The 21573-nt window shown below is 35.7% G+C and overlaps 1 protein-coding gene and 1 pseudogene across 1 annotated transcript in view; one reads left to right on the top strand and one right to left on the bottom strand.

Annotated features, from left to right (window-relative positions):
- Positions 1-21573, bottom strand: part of LOC136842879 (uncharacterized) — a 465824-nt gene that overhangs the window by 407619 nt on the left and 36632 nt on the right. The window lies entirely within an intron of this gene.
- The window catches only part of LOC136845900 (uncharacterized), a 61769-nt pseudogene that overhangs the window by 23911 nt on the left and 16285 nt on the right, over positions 1-21573 (top strand).

Below are 21573 nucleotides of genomic sequence, written 5' to 3' on the forward strand. Positions count from 1 at the left end.
AGAAACCTTTTTGTGCCAAAAGAAACGTTATGCCGTGAACCAGGAAAAAAAACCAGAGAAGTTACAACGCAATAGTACCTTAGAATTATTTCGTGCAACCTGGTTAATAGACGGATGCCAAGCACATACACACACACAGAGAGAGAGAGAGAGAGAGAAGAGCAAATACGTAACTGGTAGTCCTTTTCAATTTCAAATTTGGATATGTGTGCAAATTTTGTTCGTCATAGGAAACAAAAATTTCTAATTTCCTAAAGATACTTCAACCTAACTTATTTTTCAAATTCAAACTTTAAGCTATCATATTTTTCAAATTCACATGAGGGGAGCAATAATGTTCCAATAACAATTATAACCTCTGAAAACTAAGTCTTTATCTTGACACGAAGGCCGTATCGCAGCATATCGTGATACTATTTACACTTTGTACTTCAACAGGAAGTCTTGATTAATACTTCCGAGGAAAGTCTAGTTTGTCCCCTCCTGTTCTAGAACTTCAGTTTTGGTCACTCATCGAATATTTTGAGACGTTCCGAAATTTACTGAAGATAATTTTGACTTTTTTGGTCTCGGAGAATTTGGATTTTGATTTAAATAAAGTTTGTGTATTCAGTTTCTGTCACGAAGAATTTGAGCATATAATATTATGGCCTACCAATCCCGGATAAGAGTAGTTAAGCATGTGGTTAACACCTCTGCATTGCAAGAGAGAGAGAGAGAGAGAGAGAGAGAGAGAGAGAGAGAGAGAGAGGGTACTAACTCCGAACAACAATGTTGGTCTGGAACAATCGGCACTGGTCCTAATGAGGCCTTAAAGCCTACGTAGCAAGTTACAGGTTATCGTTGTCACCTATACCGATACGGTTCTGAGCAATGTAAATTTTACTTAATTTCTCATTTGAAATGCAAATTACCTTTTATAGCCATTAGTGAGGACTCATATCGTGACAGACGCACAGTCACCCCTCGTGAACCGATCACGCACAATTTTAGCCTCTTAAAGGTACCTGTGTTTTGCGTAGAGTCTTACTCAAATACATTTCATGTGTAGCTCAGAAAGCCTTCACTATGCGCAAATTTGATAGCAGCCTTAACAATTACGGTCTGAGGACTGAATCCATGTTCATTTTCATACATTTGGAAGCACTCCATCACGGAGCCAGTCAAGGACAATTTCAAGATCATTCCGAAGTCATTCGCATGAGTTTATTGGTTAACGGTTTTCTTATATCACGTTGCTGGATACTGGGCACCGTGAGAGATTCATTGTCGTTTGCATCAGACCGCTACGGTCTGATTTAACTCTTAGTGTCATTTGGCCTTTCCAGAAGCAGAAGACATGACATTATTTCAACGCTTAACCTTCCTTTCTTATCCGGGGTTGGGACCTGAGTGAGTGTATACGGTAAACTTTCCCGGCAGAGTCAAACATTTCCGCGTTAAATGATTTGGGCATATTGCTTTTGGTCTCAGATTAAACACAAGAACAGACTGATATATAAAAGGAACCTTTCTAAATTTTGATGAAGTTTGAATTTTCATCCAGTACCGACCTAATTGCTATAATTTTCATACTCTCATTACCCAATGCCAAAATTCATACGTAATAAGCTGGAAGTCTATAGACTGCCTAGCAAGCTCCTGCAGAAAAAGAAAGAAAGACCAAGGAGACTAAATAAAACTGAAAGTAAATATCATAAAAAAAAAAAACGTATTGCACTAATGAACCGATAAGAATTCGAATACCACGGTGCACCAGACAAGCTCGAGACTTGTTTTACAAATTACATCAACTGCACCTACGCTTAAACAAATTCCCTACAACATTAACTTTCCCTGCAGTCTCGAGCATTCACGTGCCAACTTGCAAATGTGCAAAACGGAACCAGTGAAATGAGAATTTAGATCTCCGCGGTGGGGTTACAAAGAGATTTTAGAGCTCAGCTGACTCTAAATTGCTCCATTGACCTTTTGTTTTCGTCAGTAAGGGTCAAAGTCGCTGGATTCCAAGCCCTTTTGAAACCTATGTAGGGAGATACAATGACTGGCTGGGTGATTCACTGAGTATCTAGAGGAGGAAAGACTGATTAAACAGATCGAAGGTGCGACTGAGTGGCTGAAGATTGACAGAATTGAATAACTCAATCCATGCATGGGTTATCAAAGGAAGATCGATTTGACGAATCAGTGACTGACTGAGGGTGTGATCAATCCGTTCATCATGGTTGAATAAGAGAGCAAAATACGGTAACTGACAGATGAAATATGCGAAGGACTGACTGACTTAGAAGAAAATTCAGCTTTTGGTCTGGAAAACATATGACGTAACAATTATGCTATTCGCAAAAGAACAAAAGCAAAATAACTGTTATTTTTTAATGTTATCAATGTTAATCATCTTTATGATGTTATTCTTCTTATACTTTTCTCCTTCGTCCTTAGGTTACGCACTTTCTGCTCCCTCGCTTCCTTGTGACTTTTTATAAACGAGCAAAATACGCCAGTGAAAATAAATAAAATCACAGCTTCTAATAGTAAAGAAGATTCTTAGTTGAACCATAAGAAAGAAACGTGAAGCAATTAACGTTATGGTCTTATAAAAAATGTAGAGGAGTTATTAAAGGATTCTCAAAGGAATAATGGGAAGGAGAAGAGATGTCTGAGGATGAAAATCAAAACGAATTAGGGAGAGCTGAGATGGAGTTGACATCCAGAAGAATAGCTGAGTAGATTAGCCAAACAAGATCTCAACTACCATCCATTTCAGGGACAGCGAGTCATCGTTTTTCTCAAATATCTTTCAAACTAATTATTTAATCGAAATGTTACTCTGACACAGTGTACAAGACACCTCCCGCTAATTTTTGGTAATATAGTGCATTGTCAATTGGTCTCAGTTAAGGCGTTTACTCTTGACTTACATGGTGTTGCTAAGCACCGCCAAACTATGCATTCGAACGTCCTTTATCCCCATCCCGCCCCTCCCTCCCCCTTCCCCTCCTCAACCTTCCCTCAACCCACTTTCCTGGCCTCCCCATCTCCGGCCCCCCCTTTCCTGTCCATGAGGGATAGCGGACGTTCGATTCTGCAGACTCATGCGACTTTGCCTTTAAAAGTCAAGAGTAAACGCCGTAACTAACACCATTTGACAATGCACTATATTAACAAAAATTAGCGGGAGGTGTCTTGTACACTGTCAACGTGCCATTTCGATCGAAGATAAGTTTGAAAGATATTTGAGAAAAATGATGACTCGCGGTCCTTGAAATGGATAGTAACTGGAAAAAATTAGCAGAAATAGAAATAACCGTGGTGACTGTTGGTCAGGAAGAAGGGGCTATTGGCGGCAGTAAAAGTAGCGGTAGTAACAACCTAAGTAGTAGCATTGGTGAATTTTATAGGAGTGCGTTCTCAGGACCAGAAAATGATCGTTGGCTGATTTGTTTATGTAAACCTGGCGTCAAAATAACAAAGGTCACTGAATACGGAAATAAATCTTGAGTTAACAGTTAAAGTAGTGAGGGTGCATGCAATAATTGCTAGGATGGTAACAGCATCAGGAATTAAGTGAGGAAGATGCTGAGAAGGAGTTTAAAGAAGTAAGCGACAAGAAAAGACTTTGACCCAGAAACAGCTAAATTAAATAATAACTTCACAATAAATTTTGACTGTTATCGATGATCCTCTATGGTCCTCATATGATGCACGGTCACTGAAAATATCCAGAGTGGCGCTAATCTTCAGCAGCAGAGCGTCTTCTTGGAATAATGAATTTAATATTTTATGAAATCAAATGCTGATGAAAAATTATTGGCCAATTATTCAAGCTGGGATATATATGGTGGCGAGGTAACGAACTATACAAAAAAGAAAATGATACAATGATAAAAAGATGTAATAAATAATTAATAAATGTAATTAATATCAATAACATGAAGATCAAGCAGTTCGCTTCCAGAACTGCATCCCTCCATATTTTGTTAATCATTTTACGATGTGGTTTTGTTGTCGGCTAAGAACGTAAGACCTGTAAGTAACACCCTCTTTTCCGGCTGCACTGATCTTGTTTACTTTTATGTACTTGCTTGGTACCGATTGTTAGTAAAGAAAAAAGTCTACTATTATCTCCACTCTTTAGTAATTCTTGCTTTAAGTAAACCAGCCATTATGAAAAACGCAAAACTCAAGAAATATTATTTTCTGTGTTCCCAAAATATTACGAAGGTTCTGTTCAGCAGTTAGTTGTTTACCTCCTCTATTTAGTGCGAACACATCACTCAACTGTTTTATTTCGTGGTGTTTTTGAACGATGTCCAGTGAAACTCTAGTACATTCACACACACACACACTCTCTATATATATATATATATATATATATATATATATATATATATATATATATATATATATATAAATATATAAATGCAGTATAATATATATGGAAATGAAACCATAGGACAGTGTATATATATCTATATATATATATATATATATATATATATATATATATATATATATATATATATATATATATATATATATATACTATATATATATATAGTATATAATATATATATATATATATATATATATATATATATATATATAAATATATAATATATATATATATATATATATATATATATATATATATATATATATATACTGTATATATATAAGTTATGCTATATATTCAACACTGATTCTCCTTCTTTCAAAGAGGCTGGAAAACTTAAAAACAGACTGATAGGTGAAACTGTAAACTAAATCAATGCTTAATGCCCTGACAGAATGTAATGAATGTTTTTGCATTTAGCCAATGAATATCTGATAGCTTGAATGACGCCAATGCTACTAAATTCCAGACGGCTTTTAAGAAAGTAATCATTACCTACATGTATACATACATATATATACATATATATATACATATATACAGTATGTATATATATCAGTGCATGAGCATTCAATAACAATTGCCTGCAATAAAATTTGTGCTAAAATGTTCATACACACAAACGTATACATACATACATACTGTACATATGTGTGTGTGTATATATATATATATATATATATATATATATATATATATATATATATATATATATATATATATATATATGCATGCATGTATATACAGTATGTATGTATGTATGTATGAGATTTTTGAAATTGTTATTGAATGCCCGTGCACTGATGGCATCTGTTATTCTAAGATACATTTCTCTAGTTTCCTTTATATTTGCTTGTCTCCCATGAATAAAGAATCTCACTTTACCAGCAACAGGGTTATCACATAACGTTATTGCTTATTACGTCTAAGTCAGATATAAAAAATCTACATATTTTCAGAGACAATAAACAACCAGTTAAGTGAATGCTATGTGCATAAGGATCACAAACTCATTCTAAGAAGCTTCAGGCAAACCTTGGGAGTCTGATATAAGACGCAAAGCGAAGCTTTATGGAGCGAGAGACCAAAATGAAGCATTGCTAGTAATACGTGATATTGACGACGTTCAATACCGGTTGCATTCTTACCGCGTCAATTCGTATATATTTTATGCAAAACATTGCAGAAGTCTGGTTTTCTTAGATTCAGATTAATTAATGAATAGCCTGCGGAAAGACTGCGCGCACACAAGTGTGTGTGTGTGTGTATGTATGTATATATATATATATATATATATAAATATTATACATATATATATATATATATATATATATATATTATCCCATACATAATATAAATATTATATATACATACATATATACACACACGCGCACATATATAAATTATATATATATGATATATAGATACATATATGTATACTGTATATATGTATGTGCCTGCGCGTGTTTTATTCTATGTATGTATGCAACTGTGTATATATATAATTAAACAATGAGAAATGTGAATATTTTTGCCTTATTCTGAGAAACGTGTGAGTGTGTGTATATATATATATATATATATATATATATATATATATATATATATATATATATATATATATATATATATACATATATATATATATATATATATATATATATATATATATATTATATATATGTATGTATATGTTGTTTGGACATATTTTCTCTCCTGTGCAACTTCTATTGAAGACAACGGCATTATTTGCAGAGACTATCTTTTCACTTAGGCTTTGAATCACTCTATACTTATTCTTTTTCTCTCCGGACAAGTTTCTCAGCACTAAGGCAAAATATTCACGTTTCTCTTTATTAAATTATTAAATATATATGTATATATATGTGTATGTATATATATATATATATATATATATGTATAATATATTAATATATATATATATATATATATATATATATATATATATATATATTCATACATACATATGTACCTGTGTATATACAATATTGTGCATATATATATATATATATATATATATATATATATATATATATATATATATATATACATACATATATATAAAATTCTGGAACAAAATCACTTTTTCTTAGTATGTAAATGTTCCTTTTAAACAATTCGGTCATGTTTGTAGGGCTATTCTACTGAAAATGAAATTTACTGTTATCTTAAGTATCGACTCTTTAGTTTAGGTATATTTAATCATTCATTTTAAAAACGAAATAAAAAAATGCAACATAACACTCGGGAGATTAAGAAATACCAGAATGAGATGGCCGAGAACTAACGTATTACTTTTTCTCTTGCTTTCTTGTTTTAATTATTTTCTTCCTCCTTTATTCGATTCTTTTCAAATTTTCCTTTTTCCTTTTAGTTCTCCGTGCCTTCTGCTCATCTCCCTCGATATTCCCCTTCTCTTCCTCGTAAATTTTCCCTCCACTTTCCTTCTTCTCTTCTAACTTGGAGTAAAAGTTGTAATGACCTGGAACTGACACGGCCGAACTTCTAACAGCGGCACCACTTTGGGCGAGCGCCCGCTTAGCGACAGCTTAACATGCAGCATAGTTTTTAGGATGATTTATTGGCTCGATACATAGTATAACACCGAGAGAGAGAGAGAGAGAGAGAGAGAGAGAGAGAGAGAGAGAGAGAGAGAGAGAGTGCGCCGAGTGCGCCGAGTCTAAGTCTTCGTCATACATGATTGCAGTAGCTGTGTGTATAAATGTGCTAGTATTAAAACGTAACCTACCAACACACATACATTCACACACACATACACACACACGTATATATATATATATATATATATATATATATATATATATATATATATATATATATATGTATATATATATATATATATACTGCATAAATACATACAAAAAAATATATATGTATATTGATGTATGTGTGTGCATTTATGTATGTGAGATTGTAGATTATGTTTTTATATATGCATGCACATTTGTACACAACTATTCATGCAAAAATCAAGGATGAACTAGCTTCGTACAAGTCCTAAACAACCTCACAGTTCATTCATACACATACAAAGCATGCTCATCAGAAGTACATGGATCTCTATATATGCTGCGCTATTTACCCATACATTTTTTTTATGTCAGGGTTCCTTTTCCTCATAAGTTCTGCCACAACACCAACCCAGCAGATTCTACGTCTTCATCCTATGGCCTCGGAAACATGGAGCCTGAAACATTCCTTAAACAATAATACTAACTTCATTCTGCACCTATGCATCTAAGCACGCCGCAAACACGTTCGTAAACTACTTGCCATATGAACGGATCTGGTTGTGTTCAAAACATGTTCACAGAATAAACAACAATTATTTCTGAAAAAGTGTTCCTTCCCGCAAACTTTCGCCCTCAGGAAACGTTCACACTACTGTCTCTGAACAGGTTTACGGCTTTAAACGTTCAAACGAGGTACTTCAAAAGTTTATGTAAAAATGATTTAAAGCAAGTTTATGTCTAGCAAGCACGTGCTTTTGACTTCCGAACTATGCAATTTTTTTATTAATCCTGTGGTTCCTCTGTTCTGCCATCAGGTCAACTATTCTACTTCCCTGCTCTGTAAGCTTTTTTGGTTTTGCAAGCTACCGTAATATTAGTTTTACCTCCTTAAATACATCTGCCCGTCAAACATTTCAAACACTAAAAACTATAAATCATATTCGTTATTCGTGATTTTTTTTTCAGCAGTAACTGCTTTTGGCTTCGAACGGATATTCAGCGTTACCACTTTTAAAGCATTTCTTTCCCCAAAGAAAACAATCCCTTCACCACACCCTTTTTTGCCTTGTGGCACGGCATATCAGTCACTCCCTTGCTATCTCAGCGGTAAAGATTAACCCTTAACTAACCTGACCTGTATTATATGTGTATATAAAGTATATATATACATATATATATATATATATATATATATATATATATATATATATATATATATATATATATGTACATACATAGAATGTGTGTGTATATATATGTAAATAAGCTTTCCTACATCTCGTTCAAAACTAATGTTGAAACCATGTCTTGTTTATGAGTATAAAATGAATATCGATTTTCTTTAAACATACTTCACGTGACTACGGCTGAGAATTTTAATAACCCGTTTCTTGTTCACTGCCTGAACGCGTAGATTTAGTTCTAAGAGAGAAAACTGACCTAGGGTAATATTTTTCCCTCTCATTTCTATACTCACAAGTTAAAGAATGGCTTTAATGATATTTTACGTTGCCATGAAGCATTTTCTTTACTTACATTGCTTTTAATCATTTGTTCACTGTACACTATATTATCATTCTGTGATTATTTCCTTATCATCACATTCTTCTGTGCAAGTACTCACAGTATGTACGCATGTCATGGAACCCTTCAAGGTATGTAAAACTCGATCAACGTAACCAACGGAACTTTTGCGTTAGTCACGTATTACGCAATGCTCTATTTAGTGTCACGTGTTACTGCCACTATTAAGAAGCGTAGACGTGTTTAGCAGCCAGTCAATAAGAAATTCATAAACTTGTAATATGAGCAACGTGTTATCTTTGGGAACATTCTTTCAGGAAAAGATTATTATTACTTTTACATTATTACTATTATATAAAACATGATGACATTTGTATGGAGCCTGAAGACCTATAATTTTCAGGGCAATATCTCGAAGAAACAGTGGAAAACAGGTTGAAGAGAATGATAAATCTATAGAAATAAAATCTGATCTAAAATAAAATCAGCGATGACCACTGGGTGCTTGGTGCTTTAAGCTTCCCATAGAATCAATATCTTGTTTCCAGGTTAGACTAAATGTACCGTCCCCATGAAACCAAACAAAGAAATGTTACTGAAACTTTCAATTCGCCTTTGGAGTCGGCAAAGGGTGACTATGTGTCACTAAAATCAAACAGACTGGGTGCATGAAAAAGTTCATTGTCAATGGAATTGTTATGTCTAATCATCCTCAATTCTGGATTTCGTCAATAACTTAGGTGGGTGACCACATAAGATTACCAGATCCTGCTGACACTAAATTTCCAAGGTCATTACTCAAGGCCTTAGAAATTTGGTAGAATAGAATAGAATATGAAATTTAGGTCGAAGGCCAAGCACTGGGACCTATGAGGTCATTCAGCTGACGCGGAAATTGACAGTAAAGAGATTCGAAAGGAAGAAAGAATATGAACGGAGGTACAGTAAAATGAATGAAAGCGGTTGCAGCTAGGGGCCGAAGGAACTCTGCAAAGAACCTTAGGTAAAGCCTACAGTGCACCGCAAGAGGTGCACTCACGGCACTACCCCTCCCAGGGGTAGAAATTTGGTAGGATTGGCAGTGGATCACACTGAGGCCCATTTACCCAACAGAGTGGGTGAGGGGCGAGAACTTTCAAGCCACACTCAACTGAATGCAAATCAAGTGGAATCTGTGGTTCTGAATCGTTGTTTCCAATATATCAAAAGGGTTCAGTGAACTTTATCGACTACTGCCATTCTGCAAAAACTGGTGATAAATTACAAATTGTATATTGCTATACTGAATATCAGCTACCCCGATCAGTTTAGAAACGAATACTATGTAAAGTTTCGCTTCTTTCATTTTTGCTTAGTTTACGGCTTTATTTCTTATTGGACGTCTCTCAAAAATAAATTGTTCCAATAAAAGCAGGTTACTGAATAACCGCGACAATTCGCATAACAGGGCTGCAATATTAGGTCTCATTATTATGACTGCCAAGGGTCTCGAGAAGACTGTCATTACAAAATTAATGACGATGTACACTATGTAGTATGACTGATGTAGGAAATAAAAATTGTATATGTAATTTACATATATCGTAGAAATTCGCAGCGTTTTAAGTACTTTGTCCGCTGTCTTGTGAAACTCATAAGGGCCTGTTAACCTATTGTCACTGACACCAGACCGCTAATGTTTGTTGCAGTCTCCGCTGGTGTTATCCATTTCAACCGTACAAATACGGCAAAAATTTGGCTTGAGACCGGAATCTGTAAATAAACAATTCATGGCAGGACTGGCGTGAATAAAGCTTTTTACCCCTTTTCATTCTATTGTAGAACAGCTATTTCAAAATTTTCCGGAAAATACCTCACGCTTATGGGTCTTTCTTAAAAGTTATTCATTTACCACAAATCGGATAGCTATACGTGGGCTAATTTATCAGTTTACAACATGGAGCAAAGTAAACAACGTCCATTGTAAGAACACCCGATCCTTACCAGACAGAACTGGTCTAATCTATTCTGCTACAGTCCGCCAAACATACCAATCTGGGGTGGGGAAGAAAACAAACTTATGTGCTAACCCCACTGACCCCTTTGTGCGAACAACGCGATTAAACGCCAGAATACAATATTTTCAGAAACTTCATAATAAAGAATTTAATCCCAAACATCATTTATCCCACTAATTATACTGCTATTGCCAGTAGAATAAAGAAATATATGGGCAACACCAAAATGACTAAGCTTTTGACAATTCCTCTCATTTACTGCCATTAACCCGAAACATCATTCGTCCCACTAATTATATTGCTATTACAAGTAAAAGAAAGAAATAGAAATATGTGGGTAATAGAAATATGGCTAAGCTTTGAACAGGTACTCTCGTTTACTGCCACATACATATATAAACAGGAGGCAAAAAAGTCAAGTAACAGCTTTGGAATGATAATTACTCGGGAAGGAGACGTGGAACACTGAAAAATGTCACAACACACAACGACTGGGAGCCTCGCCGCTGGCTGCATACGTATGTCAGACTAGAGTAAGTGTAAGGTGTACTCTATGTGTGCAGTCACACCTGGAATGCAAATTGGCTCGAGGAATTTTCTCTGTCGAGTGAAGATCACCCATCTTTCAAGTGTACAGCGCAGTTGGTGTCATGCAAAGGACAGGGTATACTTTGTCAGAATAAATTTTACCCCCTAATTTGTTTTTAATTTTTAAGTTATTTACTTTTAAATTAAATGCTTCTAAAGACAGGAGAACAAGGGCATACTAGTACTTCAATACTGATTATACTGATATTATAAAATACATGAATGATAAGCAACGCTAGACCAAGGCATTGCAAAGAATGTCATTACGTAAATGAGCCACTATGATAAATTACGCAGGAAATTATGTCAGGACAATGCTGAGGAGCCCAGAGTAAAATGATCTGATGATTTCGAATGGTAAAATAAATGTCTGCCTTACCAGCGCAAACGCTGTTTTGTATGACAGTCGAAATAAATTACTCACCAGCAACAGTGTCAACTAGCATGAAATTCATCAATTTTAAGGTACACTTATATAATGTGCCATTCACATAAAGCGCTAAAAATATTTGCTTAATCAGATGAAGTTCATTTAAATGTATGTAACATGAGAACATACCCAAATGTCTTCTTCTTTTAACGTGCTTTTTTCCCATCTGTATGGGGTAAGCACGATGCCTTCTTTTGAAGGACTTTGATTTGGAGCACCAAAAATCCCACATTGAACCATATTCCCGATTCTGGCGAATTTTTTTATTTTTGAACATTTTCGGCCCATAAAATCGGCTCACGTTTATATAATTTACTTATTATAATTATTATTAAATATACTCAAAACAGTAATATGACGGAATAAACGTTAAGATATTGTTGCGAGGCGCAACAGGTCACGAGGAACTTCAAAAGCAACCAGAGTAAGTAAACTGAACATTTGATGTAGTTCGCCGTAGTTCTTTTCTATTTGTACAGAGGCAGTGAGACGAATTCGTGGTTTCTGGAGTGCAAGGATAATAACAGTAAGAAGGAAAATGTGTAAAAGAAACAGACATGAATCCTACACATCCCTCGAGTTCAGCGTAAGCTGTGCAATGATAATGGACATGTCTACTTTGACTGACAACCATCGTAATAAATTTTACGTCTCCCAGAAAGCTTTGCAATAATGACTCTTGCCGCAGGCTAGGCTACACGCCATAGTACGGTCATTGCCCTTTGCTTTGCCTTACAGTTGCTCGTGAGTCAATTGTATGTCGCCATTAATAATGTTCGAAGGAAAGTAAGTTGTCGTCAGGAACGCCAGCTCCCATTGTTAGAAGAAAAACGATGCAAATGCAATTAGCTCTAACGTTCATGGGGGCTGGGTAAACGCCCGTCACTTGTATAGATTGAGTCAACGAATCCTAATACAATGCATATTTGTACTGCTGATACGTATCCCATTACGCCATCAAGGAACTCCAAGTGTTGATGTCAGTGAGACGGGCAACCCAATGCTCTTTTTCAGAATCTGTCTCTTGATGGATGAGAGGTGATAAGCGTCGGGGAATTATGAAGTACTAAGAAACCTAGACTTACAAAACGTTAAGGCACAGGAAATTGAATTATGTATGCAGAAAAATATATACATATTTATATATATATGTATGTATGTATATGTATATGTATACACACATACATATACATATACATATATGTATGTATGTATGTATGTATGTATGTATGTATGTATGTATGTATGTATGTATGTATGTATGTATATGTATCTGTACTTCAGGGATATTAACTGAAAAATGCCATCGCAGAGATTGCTTCATATAAAAGATACGGCTAAGAAGAGAACTAAAAAGTTAAGCCAGGCAGTATGTATATACTGTATATATATAGGATATATATATATATATATATATATAATATATATATATATATATATATATATATATATATATAATATATATATATATATATATATATATAAAATCATGAAATTTACAAATGTCGCAATATCAAATTCACGCTACCTCGGGAATATCTCCGATGGAGAATTATCACCGAAGGGGAATTTATAAGTGATAGATGGATTGGTACTGCCGGGTCACGAACAACCTCAGTGGTAACGTCGACTGGAGTTGCTGGGTAAGTTCTGTGTCGAGGGTTCGTGACCCGGCAGTACAATCCATTATCACTTATAAATTCCTTCAGTGATAATTCTCCATCGGAGATATTCCAGGTATTGAATTTGATATTATGACATTTGTAGATTCGTGATTGTATATAAATCACGGTGTGATAAAAAATGTCATATATATATATATATATATATATATATATATATATATATATATATATATATATATATATATATATAATAAACATAATGCCTGGACTTGACTTAGTTTTATTACTTAGTCGCATCTTCTACATGGGGCATCTCTAAGATGACATTCCTCAAATATCTCTGAAGTGTTTTTTGCTGTTCAGCTGAAAATCAGATAATGAGTGACTTATGCATTTGCCCTGGGCTTCGTGAGCTATCTCTCTTATCTTTATTCGAAATGGTCACTTCATCGCTGAACGCAGTTCTTCCAGAAAGCTTCATTAGTGAATGGTAAATGAGATATGTCTCTCTCATTTTTTTATTGCCAGCTAGCTATGTTTGTCTGATATTCCTCTTGTATCTTCGTGCATTTCAACATCCTCTTTTTCTCTTGTATCTTTGTGCATTTCAACATCCTCTTTTTCTCTTGTATTTTTGTGCATTTCAGCATCCTCTTTTTCTCTTGTATCTTTGTGCATTTCAACATTCTCTTCTTCTCTTGTATCTGTGCATTTCAACATCCTCTTTTTCTCTTGTATCTTTGTGCATTTCTGCATCCTCTTCTTCCCTTGTACTTTTCTGCATTTCAACATCCTCTTTTTCTCTTGTATCTTTGTGCATTTCAACATCCTCTTCTTCTCTTGTATCTTTGTGCATTTCAACATCTTTTTCTTCTCCTGTATCTTTGTGCATTTCAACATCCTCTTTTTCTCTTGTACCTTTGTGCATTTTAGCACCCTCTTCTTCTCCTGTATCTTTATGCATTTCAACATCCTTTTTTTCTCTTGTATCTTTGTGCATTTCAATATCCTCTTCTTCTCTTGTAGTTTTGTGCATTTCAACATCCTATCTTTCTCTTGTATCTTTGTGCATTTCAGCATCCTCTTCTTCTCTTGTATCTTTGTGCATTCCAACATCCTCTTCTTCTCTTGTAGTTTTGTACATTTCAACATCCTCTTTTTCTCTTGTATCTTTGTGCATTTCAACATCCTCTTCTTCTCCTGTATCTTTGCGCATTTCAACATCATCTTTTTCTCTTGTATCTTTGTGCATTTTAGCACCCTCTTCTTCTCTTGTAGTTTTGTGCATTTCAACATCCTCTTTTTCTCTTGTATCTTTGTGCATTTCAACATCCTCTTCTTCTCTTGTAGTTTTGTACATTTCAACATCCTCTTTTTCTCTTGTATCTTTGTGCATTTCAACATCCTCTTCTTCTCTTGTATCTTTGTGCATTCCAACATCCTCTTCTTCTCTTGTATCTTTGAGCATTTCAACATCCTCTTTTTCTCTTGTATCTTTGTGCATTTCAACATCCTCTTTTTCTCTTGTATCTTTGTGCATTTCAGCATCCTCTTTTTCTCTTTAATCTTTGTGCATTTCAACATCCTCTTTTTCTCTTGTATCTTTGTGCATTTCAACATCCTCTTCTTCCCGACTGAATGGATCATTGAGGTTACTGCTCATGCTGTGCGCACAGCTTACTGCGTCACTGGGACTAAATAGTTGTTATTGTACCGCTTCCAAACTAGTGACAACCACACTTTTTAATAAAGACTCCCCTAACGACGAGATATGCCCATCGGCGTCCCAGGATTAAATACCTTTCGTATACAACTGATCTTGCAGGATCTCCTTACCGATATGAATTCAACGTTTTTTTATGCCAATCATTAGACTTCCAAGCTCCACTTGAAATACGTTTGAGATCAACGATTAAAAGTTTTTCTAAGGTCTGTGACAAGTGAACATCCTACAAAAGACAAGGATAATAATCTGATATTTGTGATACCCAGTCGAATGATTGGCTAAAAAGGAGATGCAACCTATTTAGGGTAATGACGTAAAAAAACTTACGAAACCTAACAAGAATGGACGATACTACCTATTATCAGTCAGCGGCATCCACTGTATTTTTCAAACAGCTCCCCATTTTCAGAGAACCATATAAGTCCTTACTCGGTAATTCTTTTATATCATTTGCCTAACATTTTCTTTGTCTTCATACGTTAAGAATAACCGTGATTTGATAAAGTTACCCAACTCTCTTGTTACCGACGTGATAGACAGTAGGGTTGAAAGCTTCAGGTGAAGTTTATTCATGATTCATTGATGATAACATCAATAGGGTTGAAACATATTCTTGCTTCTTTTCTAGGTGAACATGTCTGTCCATAGTATGTCTTAGAAATTCACGAATGGAGTTCTATCAAAATTTTGTAAAGTTGTCCATGATCCAAGGAAGAATTGATAAAATCTGAATAATGTGTGGATTCAATGTTTTTAAGCCAAAGAAATGTGTGTGTTCCTGTGTGTGTGTTCCTCAGAATGTTTCCTAGTTCCCTACTACTTTAATTTCTCATGATGTTCACTTTAATTTACCTTCTCATGCTAGCTAAGACATTGGGATAAAGCAAATCGCAGTTCACATCTGTGAAAGTTATGACTGTATTGTTAATTCTGGTCTTTTATTAAGAGCAACACTTTTCTTTGATCTAATAGTTAGCTTTTAATTTCACTGAATAGGAAAAGACGAATCTTTGTGCGCGATATTAAAACCACGAATACCAAGATAAAACATGCAGCACATTGTGAGATTGGCCAATGAGAACATTTTATGTGCAATTGAAACATGCCATACGTGCTTTGTTCAACGTGCCAGTGAACCAATGTGTCTGAGATTAAACCCCATTTCGATGCGTGTGATCATAACTTCTAGTGTATGACTAGCAGGATATCCTATTAAACTTAGCAAACTGTTTTCTTTTAACTCTGGTCGTTTTTCGAGGTCGAAGGCTACTAAACAAATAGGGTTAGGTTACGAATGAATACATTCAAAAGGATTCTTTCTCTTGAAATTAAAAGTGAAACTGGTAAAATACCGTAACCTTGACGGTCTTCACCCGAAATTCACTAAAAAAAACTCCATCCCGAAAATTTTGGACACTTCATGAAGTAGATTTTGCTCCTTATTGTGACCCTCTGAAGTTAGCGCTAGACATCTCTACACCACCCTGTCTGCTGCCATTTCCATCCTGTAAATATTTTCTTTTTCCTGGCCACATCATGCTACATAATGCTGTCTGAAAAGCACACAAGGGCTAAGAGAATGGGCTGGTCAGGCTCTCGGTCTCGATCCAGGGACCAAGCCCGAAAAAGACTTTATTTTTAGTGTGAGCGGGGTGGGAGTGAGAATGAAGCGGAAGACAGCAAAACTTGCTTTTTATACACGCACCTTAATAAGTAATAAATATGACCGTATACTGTATGTATTGCTTAATATACGTAATGATGGTTTCCCTTGGACAACAACAATAGTGATTATAATCACAATAGACCTGTAACCTTGAAAAGTAGGTCAAGGACGCTCATATTGGTGTCAACTGAAAAGGACAGTCATGAGTTCCTACTGGTCCAGTATGCAACAGACAAGATGACAGCTGTCTGCCGATATATTTGATATCTTCATTCAACGTTGGTTTACCAAACCCAAGGGCTTTAAATGAACATTACAAACCCCACTAAATAAACTTTCTTTTCTGATGAAGTTCATAAAAAGAAGTTTATTTTGCTTGGCGAAATAAATGGAAAATCATTATTAGTATTAGTATCATTGAGCGTGCATTCCTTTGAAAAAGGTTAGGAAGTAAATTCCGTTCAAGACTACCAGCAATGGTCCACTGGCGATTTTTAACCGTCAGTGAAGTATGCATTTTTAGTTTACTTAGCAACAAATTTCATGTTATTTGTTAAACAGTTGACCTTAGTAATTCGTAGCTATCGCACATATGCTGAGAAACATAAAAACACTGGTCTTCCAATCAGAGAAGTTAATCATTGTTGGGACTGGTCAGAGCCTGCAAATATGACTGTCAGGGAATGTCTACCACCTACACATCATAACGTCCCCCCTTCCCATCCCCCCCAAAACATAATTTGATGGGACTAACTAGGGTATGGAACTAGTTAATAAATAATAAAACAACACCCCTTACAATCATTTCAAGCTGGGAAAATGGTCGATGGAATAGTTATCATAATGAGTCCTTCATTTACACTAATTCCTCAAGAGCAGAAGCCAATGGGACTTGCAACCTAAGGCCCTTTACTAATCCAGATCAGAAGGAAACAAGACAAGGACAAGGCATAATTAATGAAAGCTATAGTAATAAAATTTCGTTCACACAAAATTACATTGACGTAAATTTCAGTATGAAAAAGTACTCTCGCCCTAATTTCGAATAAACATTCAGAAATTCCTACTTTATTTTCTCTTCAAGTAATTAGCACTTTGTTTACGATAATATTTCTAGCTATAAAAAGAACAATGAAGAAACAACTGTGAACATTACAGCAATATATACTTACAGTACACTGGTCTTGTTTTGAGTTTAGGGACTGCTTATTCATTGTCTTAACAGAGTATACAGATATTAAGAAGGAAATTAAGATTTGCAGAACGTGATAAGAGAATGTGTGTGAACATCCTCATGCAGTACAAATACATACACGTAAATATTGACTTACATGCAATATTTGTAATAAATAGCTGTATTTTCTGTACAGGTTGGTATATAATATAAATATATATATATATATATATATATATATATATATATATATATATATATATATATAGTATATATATATACATATAATATATACTGTGTATATATATATATATATATATATATATATATATATATATATATATATATATATATATATATACATATGGTGTCTATATTCATTCTCGTGTTGAAAAAATCGTTTAAGATACGAAGGAAGGTATTTGCAGGATTATACGGGTCAATGAATTATAATGAATAATAGTATATTCTTCAAAACAACTTCAGTAAAATGTTCAATGGCCAGACAGACACACAGAAAGTAAGAGTATAGTTTTGAAAAACACCATAATGGTTTGGTCATTTTTTAATTTTTTTATTCCATCCAATTCATGAGAGAGAGAGAGAGAGAGAGAGAGAGAGAGAGAGAGAGAGAGAGAGAGAGAGAGAGAGAGAGAGAGCTGGAAGCTAATGAAACTACAGAACAGTCCAGAGTAAATGAATTCTGTTCATTTGGATCAACATATTTCACCGAGTTAATGAGCCAAGTGGTTACTTAGTTCTTTAACATATGCAATACCTTTCGCCAAGTACCTGCTCTTTGGGTTTAGAGACTGTAGCTGACCTTTTAGGGAAATTCGATAACCTTAGACCCTTTACCCTTGGCCCTTAATTTCTATTCCCACCCGCCTTCACGCTTTTCCTCCCCCTCCTCCCACGCATTCATTATCTACTCCCACATTCCGCCTCCACCTCTTCCTCCTCACTCTGTTTCTCCTACTCCTCCTCCTCTTCCTTCTCCACCACACTGATTACTCCCCATGGCTCTCTTTATTTTCCTTTCCTTCTTCTGTCATTGCTTAATGTTTAGTTGAAATTCTTATTTTTTCTTGAACACTTTATATTTTTCTCTGATATTGGTGGATTTTGCGCTGTAGGTTCTAGTAAAGGAGAGACATCGAAACTCAAAATTTCCTACAAAAATTCACAAAATAAAAGAATCATCTCAGCTCACTGTATCTGACATTAAGTAGCCTCGAACCGTTGCGTGAAATCTCTAAAAGTAAACCAAACTATACTGCATCTAGTAATGAAAACTTTCTCGCACGCTATCAAGCCATTGCGCGCTTCTGTAGTGAATCACATCTACAGTATGTGACAGATATTGAGAGTGGCAGTCAACGGCGCTTTTCACTTATATTTTCTTGTGTTTTAAAAAACTTATAATGGAGTTGCTGTTTTTTCTGTTCAAAACAGTGTAGCGTTTGATTCAAGTTCGCTGGAGTAATTTTTTTTTTTGTACTTTTTAACTATAAACAATAACCTTCATGATTTACAGTAAGATTTTGTCGTCATCTCTGATAAAATTAATACAGTTTTCATACGTAGAAGAAATATGCTCACACAAGACCCTTCAGGTCTTTCAGTCTGTTCAGAGTTTCAGAACCATTCATCAGCTCTACGATCAACCCTCCGCTTCTATCCGGTGTTAGGATCAATATGAAGCGGAATTAAAGTATAAAACATTGAGCATACTCATTATACATGAAAGAGGGGGTAGAAGCAAAGTTCGAGAACAACAAACACCAAACTAATCCCCAAAAATATTCAACGTTAATTAGCCGTAAGGTGGGTTCAACGAAGTGTTCATCTAATGAATACGCCTGCCAAGCTGAGGTTGAGTGCTTGCAGTATTGTTCAACTATACCATGAGAGTGTATTATGTTCATATCAATCCTTATCTCGGATAAAACCGCAAAATTGGACTCTACGTTAATGTCCCTGACTGGAAAACTCTCGTCTTACTAAAGCATAAAACAAACCGCTGCAGCGCGGTGCATTTGGTAATAAGTCACAATGAGGTCTGAAAGCCAACATTAGTCATTCAGTACTTCTAATTAGGTATACCTTTATCATCTGACTCTGGTAATCGGATTACTGAGTTTATAACAAATCGGTAAAATCCGACTGAAACTGATATGCAACGGGGACCTAGAAAGATTTATTCCTCAATATGTTCTTACAACAGCTATTTTCCTTTAACAGACAAGACCGTTACAGCTCTAATGGTTGGAAAAACTCAAGTCGTAATAAAAAGAAAACAATGCATTCACTCCACTAAGAAAATCGTGGAACAGTTGGTCTTTTTTTACCTTTTTATCATCATTTTAATGCCGACGAAAGTTCTCTGTACACAAATATCGACCTCTCTAAAATCCTAAAAATCACGTCGAAAACCTACGGGTTGCTCAGGGGAAAGAGCCTGTGCTGGCAAAAAGCGAGCTTAAAATAAAAACGAAAACAGGCTTCGTCTTAAGTTTAGTTTTAGCGAGAAACCAGTAGACTGGTATTGTATATACTTCAATATTCCCTTCTTGCTTCTTTTATATTCTAATTCTATTCTGAATATAAAGATGTAAACATATTTGAGTGTATATCTACATAAGCTTACAGGCACACTATACACACGCATTACACACACATATATATACATGCATATATACATATGTACACACACACATATATATATATATATGCATGTATGTATAATGCCACAATGAGTGAATAGAAACAACATACATGAACACACACACACACAAACATACTCACACAAACACTGTTGAACACGCAAGGACGCACTCTTACATTAACAATACAGCGATCTAGAGGCAAACCCTTGCTTTCCAATAATCAACACGCTGGTCTTTTGTATTCACTGACGTCATGGAAACGTCACAAATGAATGCGGAGCCGATACATAAGCAGGAGCGGGGGTGGTTGCTACGGGCGCGGGAAGGAGCATTTGTTGCATTCAGGGGTCGTGGATGAAGATTTAAGGAAAGGAGGGAAGGAATGTAGGAGCTGGGGGCGGAGAGGGGGAGTGCAGATGGAGGAAAGGGAGAGTGCAAAGTAGAGAAGGGAAGAGGAGGGAAGGTGGAGGGAAGGTGGAGGGAAGGTGGAGGGAAAGTCAAGGGAAGGTGGAGGGAGAGTGGAGGGAAAGAGGAAGGAAAGTGGAAGGAAGGTGTAGGGAAAGTGGAGGGAAGGTGGAGGGAAAGTGGAGGGAAGATGGAGGGAAAGTGGAGGGAAAGTGGAGGGACGGGGGAGGGAAAGAGGAAGGAAAGTGGAAGAAAGGTGAAGGGAAAGTGGAGGGAAGGTGGAAGGAAGGTGGAGGAAAAGTGGAGGGAAGGTGGAGGAAAAGTGGAGGGGAGGTGGAAAGAAAGTGGAGGAAAAGTGGAGAGCAGGTGGAGAGGTGGAGGGAAGAGAAGAACTGTAATTGTTCCTCCGAATGCCTTCAGTTCTTTGTCCTCGTTTGAACGTTAATCTTCCAATGCCGCCGCTTATTGCTTAGCTTAATCGTGTTCTAAACGCAGATCAACTGCGCTCTTTAGTGAAGAGCACGCAGAGTGTCATTGGCTCTCCATGTGTGAAATACCAGGCGCTGGAACTCCACTTCTTTAAAAGCTTTGTGACGGTA

This window comes from Macrobrachium rosenbergii, chromosome 2 (assembly GCF_040412425.1).
Source record: "Macrobrachium rosenbergii isolate ZJJX-2024 chromosome 2, ASM4041242v1, whole genome shotgun sequence".
Taxonomy (NCBI): Eukaryota; Metazoa; Arthropoda; class Malacostraca; order Decapoda; family Palaemonidae; genus Macrobrachium; species Macrobrachium rosenbergii.